At 46.9% G+C, this 8870-nt stretch overlaps 1 pseudogene; it reads right to left on the bottom strand.

The window, feature by feature from the left end:
* Positions 1–756: 756 nt before the first annotated feature.
* Positions 757–3275, bottom strand: LOC101415911 (large ribosomal subunit protein uL4 pseudogene; annotated as a pseudogene).
* Between the last annotated feature and the right edge of the window lie 5595 nt (positions 3276–8870).

Genomic DNA, 8870 nt, shown 5'->3' with positions numbered 1-8870 from the left:
TACATCTCCCAAAGCCCAAAACCTTCAGCAAGGATGAAGGCCAGAGATACAGAGAAATAGGAAAGGTTTCTGAACTTTCCCATTGGTGGGGAGGGCAATGGATCTCAATCAGCAAGGTAGATCATCACCCCACCAGTGTCCCAACAGAGAACACAGGGGTAAACGACTCTCGTGGAGGATTGCTTCAAGGATACGTGACTTTCCGTTCTCTTGGATAGCTTAAATGTTGTCCTTTTCATCATTCCATCCAGTGTGACCACAGGAAGTTATTTGCTTTGAGCACCTTGCACTTAACCCTTCTTGGATTATTTTTGCTTACTTGTTGATGGTTTTAAATCAGTTCTTGCATTATTTTGATGATGTAATATACTCCCATGGTACAAAATTCAGAGGGTACCAAAGGCTGAGTGAAAAGTCAGTCTCTTGGTTCTATCCTACTCCACCCAGTCCTCCTCCCTAGAGGTTAACTGTTTCTGTGATTCCTTCCAGAAATGGTCTAGGGTGTATACAAGCATTTAAGTATATAAACCCCTTCATTTTTCACAACAGTAGCAGTTTACAGATATTGTTTTGCCCCTTGCTTTTTTCACTTCCCAATATATGTTAGACGTTGTTAGGTTGTTCCATATGCTTATCTAAACTGGTCCCTCCCACACACACACACACACACTTTCTCTTTTTCTCACTGCCTCTTTGATCTGACTTTTATTCAAAATAAGCTGTTCCAAATGATTTGACTTTTATGGAATAAGCAATTTAAGCAGCAGGCATCTTTTCCTCTGTGGTAGGTTGCTTTCCTGCTGGCTTCTTTTCAACTCCTGGCTTCTTGGTAGCTGCAACCTTCTTTCCCACCAAAGACTTCTTTTGCTTCTCAATGCCTACAGCCTTCTTTCTTTATTTCTTCCCACCCCTTCTCCTCTGATTTGGGCTCTAGTGCTGCTGCTCCTGCTTTAGCCACCCTGCATTTGTGATTCCTGGCCGGGTGTTCCGGCTCATAGTCTTGACGTGCGGGTTTAGTTTCAACATGATCCTTGGGTTCTGCAGCAGGTTCTTCAGGACTCAGTGATGCTTCTTCTTGCCTGGTGCTCAGAAGGCTCTTTGGATCTCTGGGCTTTTCATGATTCTGCGAAGGTCCGTCTTCACTATTTCAGGCATGGGAAGGTTGTAGTTACTCTTGAGGGAGGCGGCTTTACGGCCAAGGGTCATCTAGACCATCTAACTTGCAGAAAGCACTTGCAGTCCAAATGCAGAAATAGCCCATGTGCCCTCTAGGAGCAAGTTTCCAAATGTCCAATTTGCTTACATCAAGCTGGGTGATCCAGGGATGTTTCTGAAGTCCTTGATGATAACTGTTGTCCCCTGCTGGGTGCAACGACAGGGTCTCATCTGACCCTTGCTAGCTCTCATTTCCTAAAAGACACAGACTTTTTAAAATATCATTCCAGGCCTTAAGTTCCTTAGGAAGCAAAACAGCCTCCTTGGTCTTCTTCTAGCCTTCAGCTTTATCTTCAACCACCAAAGGAAGTTCAGGAACTTCCTCAGTGCAGTGAGCGGCACTGGTAAGGCCCGCGAGGCAGCCAGGGCAGAGCAGATGGCACATTGTCTCTGTGTTGTGTGCACGCTACACGATGGCACCAGGGTTTGGTTGGTGCAAACATGTGGCCTCCATAACATGTATATCCAAAAGCACCTGGCCAGATCGAGTCCTGCTACCTTGGGCTCTGGAAATTCTAGCTGCAGCTCTGCCCGTAGTCCAGGACTCAGCACTGCTCTGACCTGCTAGCTCGCAGCAGCATAGGGCTGTCTGTTGTTTACGCACAGGTTGGTGTGAACAAAGGTCACAATATCCACTCGAATGGGTGCCTTGAACCCAGCAGGCAAGGTAATATTTATGCCAGACGATTCCCCCGTTGCGGAGTACAGCGTTATTGGTGGATGAGCACATGCCGTGGTGGGAGAGGACACAGCCACGCTACCACAGGTAATAAAAAAGTTCCTCTTTCTTTTTAATGGCCGTATAGTACTCCACCAGATGTTTGCTCCATAATGTATTTGATAGATATTTAGGCCATTCCCAATTTCTGCCTTTACAAACTGTGTTGGGATGAATATTAGGATATTTCTTAAGTGACATTTCAGTGCCGTGGCTCCTCCTTGGGGACATTATAAGAAACGACTGTTATTATCTGTTGTCAGGGTGCCACTGAGGGCATCTGTTCCCCAGTACCTCTCAAGGTCCTCTTTACATGGATCCATGGAATTCCTCCCAAGTTTCAGTACCAGTATAAGGTGGTGAGTCTCCTAAGAAGTTGTCTTTCTTCCCTCTTTAGACATGTGGTTCGTGTATTTGATTGTGGTTCACTGTTTGCTTTAGCCACTAGCGTTCTCAGAGCCAAATTTATGGGCCCTGTTAGCAAGTCTACAGGTCTATGTGTTATACATTTATGGCTGTTTCTCCTCTGCTTCCATTATTCTTTTTTCCCCTCATCTCAGTTCCCAAAGCTAAATTTGTTTTATGCCCTTGACACTGCACATATATTTTTTAAAGATTTATTTTTTATTTCTCTCCCCTTCCCACCACCCCCAGTTGTCTGCTCTCTGTGTCCATTCGCTGTGTGTTCTGTGTCCACTTGTATTCTTGTCAGTGGCACCCAGAATCTGTGTCTCTTTTTTGTTGTTGTTGTTGTGTTTTCTTGCTGTGTCAGCTCTCTGTGTGTGCAGTGCCACTCCTGGGCAGGCTGCACTTTTTTCGCATGGGGTGGCTCTCCTTACAGGGCACACTCCTTGCGCGTGGGGCTCCCCTATGTGGGGGACACCCTGCACATATTTTTGTAAGCTATCGCCAGGTCTTTGTGTAATGAAGTGAGGTATGAATAAACACATCCATCCACAAATATATCCATCTCTCCAGAAATAAATAACGAATTGATTCAGGCACCCGCAAGCAGGCTTGACCTTTCTCTGTGCCCTGCTTAGGGGGAGGTACTGGCCTCCCCCGAGGCATCTGTGGGATCCCTTAGCAGCCCCCCTTCCACCTGCCTCAGTGGCCGAGGCGTTTCGCTCTCTAGTTGCTCTAGGAGATAGTCCAGTCCATCAAAATGCTTCCAGGCACCCCTGAGAAGGGGGGACACCCAACTCTGCCCCTGACCTGGATCCTCACCTTCTGCAAAACCGTTGCCTGGAGCAGGGGCAGAGGAGGAGGAGCGGGAGGGCAGAATTCTCGTGACTGCAGCAGTGGCCTGGCTCTTGGGTCCCGTAATTGCAGCCGCCCTCATGTCGTGTATCCTGCTGAAGCCAAGTCGCCTTCACCCACCCACCAGCGTTCTTTTGCCGCAATGTGAGAAAGCAATTTGCATGCAGCCAGCAGGATTAAGTAAAATAGATGAAGGCAAACTGCTTTCTCGCCTCCCAACCCCCTTGCTTCTCCTTAGGGGAGGCTGCTGTGTGGAAGGCGGATGGAACTGTTTGATTCTTATGTGGCCCCTGCAGGCTGAGGTTTGGGATTTGTGGATTTTCTGCCTTAGAGACCTTGGGGGAGTGCACAGCTAGGAATGCCAGTCCAAGGCCAAGCACACGTGAACCCTGCTCACTGGCCTCCAGGTGCTTCCCAGGGCATTGTTTTAAATCAGGGAGGGAGGGAGGAGAGTATTTGCAGAGCCTGGAGAGGGCAAGGGGCTGCTGGGGCATTGTTATGGAAAACTGGATTCCAGGAGGGAGTGAGGTTCTCTCCAAAGGGATTCTTTGTGACGGAAAGCTGTCAGAGCCTTTTCCAGAGCTGCGTGTGACTCTTCAGATCCTCAGTGTCTTCGCATGCAAAATGGGCGTTTACTATTACTGAGCCTACAGAGTTGTTCCTGAAATGACAATATTATTGTGTAAATGATAATAGCTAGTAGCAGATATCATTTTTTTTCCATATAATAACTCATTTCATCCTTACAACATTCTAATAGGGTATTATTATCCCCATTTTACAGAGAGGTTCAGAGAGGTTGAGCAATTGGCTCAAGGTCACATTGCTAGTGAATGGCAGAGCTGAGATTTGAAGCCAAGACCTCTGGCCCCCCCCCGAGAGTCTATGCCCTCAGGCAGAGCCTCCTGCAGCTCCGGGCAGCTAGGAGGCAGTCACCCAAAGGTCAGTTACTGTGACTGTATCTGAGTCACTCTGCTAGCGTCCTGGCTTGGCCTGGGGGATGAGCTCTCCGCACTCAGAAAGGCCGATTCTCCGGCAGCCCCCGCCCTCCCCTTGCCAGGTTGGGTGCAATTCGTGGCCCTTGGCACTCCCAGGCCCCGACCTGCGTCGAAGCACTTGAACCTTGCAGCTGGCTTACAGTTCTGCCTCTGTCCCTGTCTCCCCTGCTGGCCTGGCAGCAGACTCTTCCTTCCCACCTCCTCAGCACTTCACGTGCTTCGTGGGACACAATAGATGCTGAGTGTTTCTTTAAAGATTGTTTCTTCTTAATTTGGGGCTGGAGCCACAATATCCCCGCCGGGTGCCGTGAGCCTGCGGCCGGGTGGCCATCGCCCCTTCCTCCCGGTGGCCTGGCCAGAGCGTGAGATATCACTTCCTATTCTGCTCTTTTCTGCTCTGTCTGCTTTGCGGACCCTTTAAAACTATCTTTGTAATTGTTATCATTTTTTTTTCCAGCTTTAAAAATAGGAATTTGAACAGTACAGAAACTTTGAAAATGAAAGCCCTCTGTAATCTTGCTATTCAAAATGTGGCCCGTGGCCGAGACTTGTACACCATGTTCACTGCAGCAATATTCACAATAGCTAAAAGCTAAAATAACCAAGTGTCCATCAGCAGAAGAATGGAAAAATGAATGCGGTATATATACACACAATGGCATTGAAACGTTTTTTTAATTAAAGAGGTTATAGCTTTCCAGAAAAAATCAAGCACAAAATAACAGAGTTCCTGTCTACGACCGAAGAAAAAACCCTGCGGGGGTCCCTCTGGGTTCTTACCCGGAGCAGATGAGTTGGGGTTCACACTGCGAGAGAAAGTAGGTTTATTAACGCCGGAGGAAGGACAGGAGACGAGGTGTCTCAAACCTGCCTTCCTCAAACAAAGGGGAGGCAGGTTTTCTATGGATTCAAACTGGGGAGGCTGGAGTTGCCACCACAGTGGTAAGTATACCCAAGGGGGAGGCTAGTGTTGAGATAACCAGAAGCAAGGGTAGGTCAGTCTAGAATCACCACCGCAAGGGTAAGTATACACAAGCAGGAGCCTATTTTGAAAACAACCATAAACAAAGGTAAGGTCGGTTGAGGGAGTTTTAATAATTCAGGTATTAACTTTTGGCTATTCTTAATAGACTGGAAAAGCAAGAAAAAGCTTTTAGATCGTGTTTCAGTCATCAAAATTATTTGTCCATTCTTAACCCTTGGTTACAGTTTCAGCCTTCACTTTCACTTCAGAACAAACGGGCACTTTTGTTGACTAGCTGAGCAACTAAAGCAATTTTAGCACTAGGTTGTGGAGGATAGGACAACCTCAATCAAGACCCTGGTATTTGCAGAAACCAAGGTGGGGCTGGATTTAAACTTCTGTGCTTCACTACCCTGTTATTAACACCGGGCATTAGTGTCGTACATTTGCTGCAATCGATAAAAGGACATTTTTAGAATTGTGCTATTAACTATTGTCCATGGATTACTCTAGGGTTCTGCTTGTGTTGTACAATCCTATGGGCATTTTTTAAAAAGTTTTTATTCTGGTAACATATATAAACCTCGAATTTCCCCTTTTAACCACATTCAGATACATAGTTCAGTGCTGTTGACTGTGTTCACAGTGTTATGCTACCATCACCACCATCCAATACAAAGCTTTTCCATTACCCCAAATAGAAACTCTGTACAATTTGAGCATTAACTCTCATTCCCTGCCCCCATCCCAGGCCCTAGTAACCTGTATTTTAGTTTCTGACTCTGTGGATTTTCTTCTTCTGATTATTTCACATTGGTGAGATCATACGATAATTTGTCTTTCTATGTCTCACTTATTTCACTCAATGTTTTCTTCGAGTTTCATCCATGTTGTCGCATGTATAAGAATTCACTCCTTTTTAATGGCTGAATAATATTCCATTGTGTGGCTATACAATGTTTTGTTTATCCACTCATGGATTGGATGTCTACTTAGGTTTCTTCCATCTTTTGGCAATTGTGAATAATGCTGCTATGAACATCAGTGTGACAAATATCTGAGTCCCTGTTTTCAATTCTTTAGGGTATATACCTAGAAGTGGGATTTCCAGATCATAGGTAACTCTAAATTTAACTTTCTAAGGAACCAACAAACTGTTTCCCACAGGGGCTGCACCATTTTCCGTTCCCACCAGCAATGAACAAGTATTCCTATTCCTCCACCTTCTCGCCAACACTTGTAATTTTCTATTTTTTAAAATTGTAGCCATTCTGGTGGGTAGTAAATGGTATCTCATTGTAGTTTTCATTTGCATTTCCCTAATTGCTAATAATGTTGAGCATCTTTTCATGAAAGTTCAGATACATGGATGAACCTTGAAAATGTTGAGTAAAATAAGCCAAATACCAAAGGACAAATATTGAATGAGCTCCCTTATATGAAATACCTTGAATAGGCAAGTTCATAGAGATGGAAAATAGCCTGCAGGTTTCCAGGGGACAGGAGTCAGGGTGGAGGGGGAGTTTTCACTCAATGGTTATATAGTTTCAGTTTGGGGTGATTAAAAATTTGAGTAATGGATGGTGCTGATGGTAGCACAACATTGTGAATACAATTAATGCCACTGAAGTGTATGATGCTTGAAGGTGGTTAAAATAGCAAATTTTCTGTTGTATATATGTTACCACAATATTAAAAAAAAAAAAAACTGGCTCATGGAACAGCAGTTTCAGCATCACCCTGGAATTTGTTAGAAATGCAGAATCCCAGGCCTCACCTCAGACCTGCTGATGCCACTGGCTCAGAGACCTGCTGAAGACTGGAAAGAGCTGGCGGCTACGAGCCTACCCCCCACTCTCAGCTGAGACAACAAGCACCCCGTTTCATGGGTATTAAAAGTGCGCTCTTCTAACCTCTTTCAATAATCACCTGCAATTTTCCAACCTCGTCTAAAACCAAAATCCTTGTCAATGTCTTTCAGCAGGAAGCCCATAAAGACATCATTATCTTGTCTATGGGCTTCCACTCTTGCCCCCTCTTCAACCTACTCTCCGCACAGCGGCCAGGGTGACCTTCTAAAATCACAAGCCAAGTCCTGTCACCCTCCCGCTTAGACCCCCACAGTGGCTTCCCACTGCCCCGGGAACACAGCCAGCTCCTCCGTGCTGCCCTTCCGGCCACCCGCCCTGGCCTGCCCCCGTGTCCAGGACCATCTCCGCCTCTGCGTCTTTGCAGTGGCTGCTCTTCCCTCTTCCTGTCCCTGGCTGATTCCTTAGCAGGGCTCAGCACATGTCACCTCCTCAGATGAGTGAGCAAACGCCCACCCTGTGTGAAGCTGGCCCTCGCCAGCCAACTGTTCTCTGCTCCAGTCCCGGTGTCTGTCCTTCAGAGCCCTTGTCACCAGGAGCTTGGAGAAATTGTCATTTGTTTACTGCTTAACGACAGTTTTGTCTCCCCCGGAAGAATGAGAGCTCTGTGAGGGCAGGGCCCCTTCTGCCTCCCTCTCCGCTGTCCTGGCCAAACCTGGCACAGCCCTTCTTCTGACAGGTTAACACCAGTATTTGTTCAATTAATGCCTGCTTTCTATAGATCAGGCATAGTGATCTCACCTCCTTATTTTGTTTTGTTTTTAATCAGCTTTTTGCGATTTAAAAGGTAATAGATGCTAATTACAAAAACAAAACCATGGAGACAGTAACTCCCCAGGAGGGGACGACTTGAAAAGTACCATCCTTTCTGGCTGGACTTCCTCCAGCCCCAGGGGTCACCACTGGTAACCGCTTCTTTTGTCTCCCTCCAAAATTGTAGAACCCTTACAAAGACTCAAATAAGATCATGCTGTCAGTACGGATTCCAGTCTGCTTTTTTTTTAACTGCACAGTACATCTGTCCATCCAAGAACATCAGATTTCGCTCAATTATTCCTGCAGCTGCGTGGTTTTCCGCAGTGGCTATCGCTGGTAATTACCAGACTTCTCTCTGTGATAAGTAGGTTGTTTCCAGTTTTTTTGTTATTCCAAACAATGCTGCGATGCCAGAGTATCACTGGGTCAAATCCCCAGAACTGTGGAGCAGGAGGAATGCACTTCCATTGTGACACATGGTCCATTTGTTCCTCCAAGAAGCTGTACCCATTCACCCTCTTCCAACGGGGGCGGGGGGGGGGGGGGCTTGGGAAGAGGGCTCATTTCTCCCCCCACATCCATTGGCTTCTTCCCATCGTGAGCCGGCGAGTAAATGTGGTACCATCCCAGGGGCAAGCCGGCCTGGCCTTGACAGGAGGGGTCAGCCCTCCCTCCTGTGGTGGTTTTCCCTGGAGCGGGGCTGGGAGATGAGCTGGGGAAATCGAAGCTGCTGGATGTCTACATGTGAGGAAGTCCAATTCAAAAGCCATATAATGAGTGGACTTGGGAAGGAGTTTGTTGCTGTGGCAACCCGAGTCCCCTGCTGCCGAGAGCAGGCTTTCTTCTTTCTTCTACCTGGCAGGAGCTTCTTTCCCCTCGACATTGCTCAGGGAAGAGTTTGGCATTCCTTTATAGAGGTCAGTGCACACTTCATGGCGGTAGCCAGCCTGTGTCAGGCAATGTGAGCCACTGAGTCACAGAACACCCATCCCGCTGTGGACAGGGTCCCTTCCCTGAACCACCTGACGTATGGATACCCCTGGAAGAGCCAGGTGGGCCAAGCTTTCGTTTAGAACACCAAAGGTCAGGGT

This window comes from Dasypus novemcinctus, chromosome 12 (genome assembly GCF_030445035.2).
Source record: "Dasypus novemcinctus isolate mDasNov1 chromosome 12, mDasNov1.1.hap2, whole genome shotgun sequence".
Lineage (NCBI taxonomy): Eukaryota > Metazoa > Chordata > Mammalia > Cingulata > Dasypodidae > Dasypus > Dasypus novemcinctus.
This window is presented reverse-complemented; position numbering and strand designations above follow the sequence as displayed.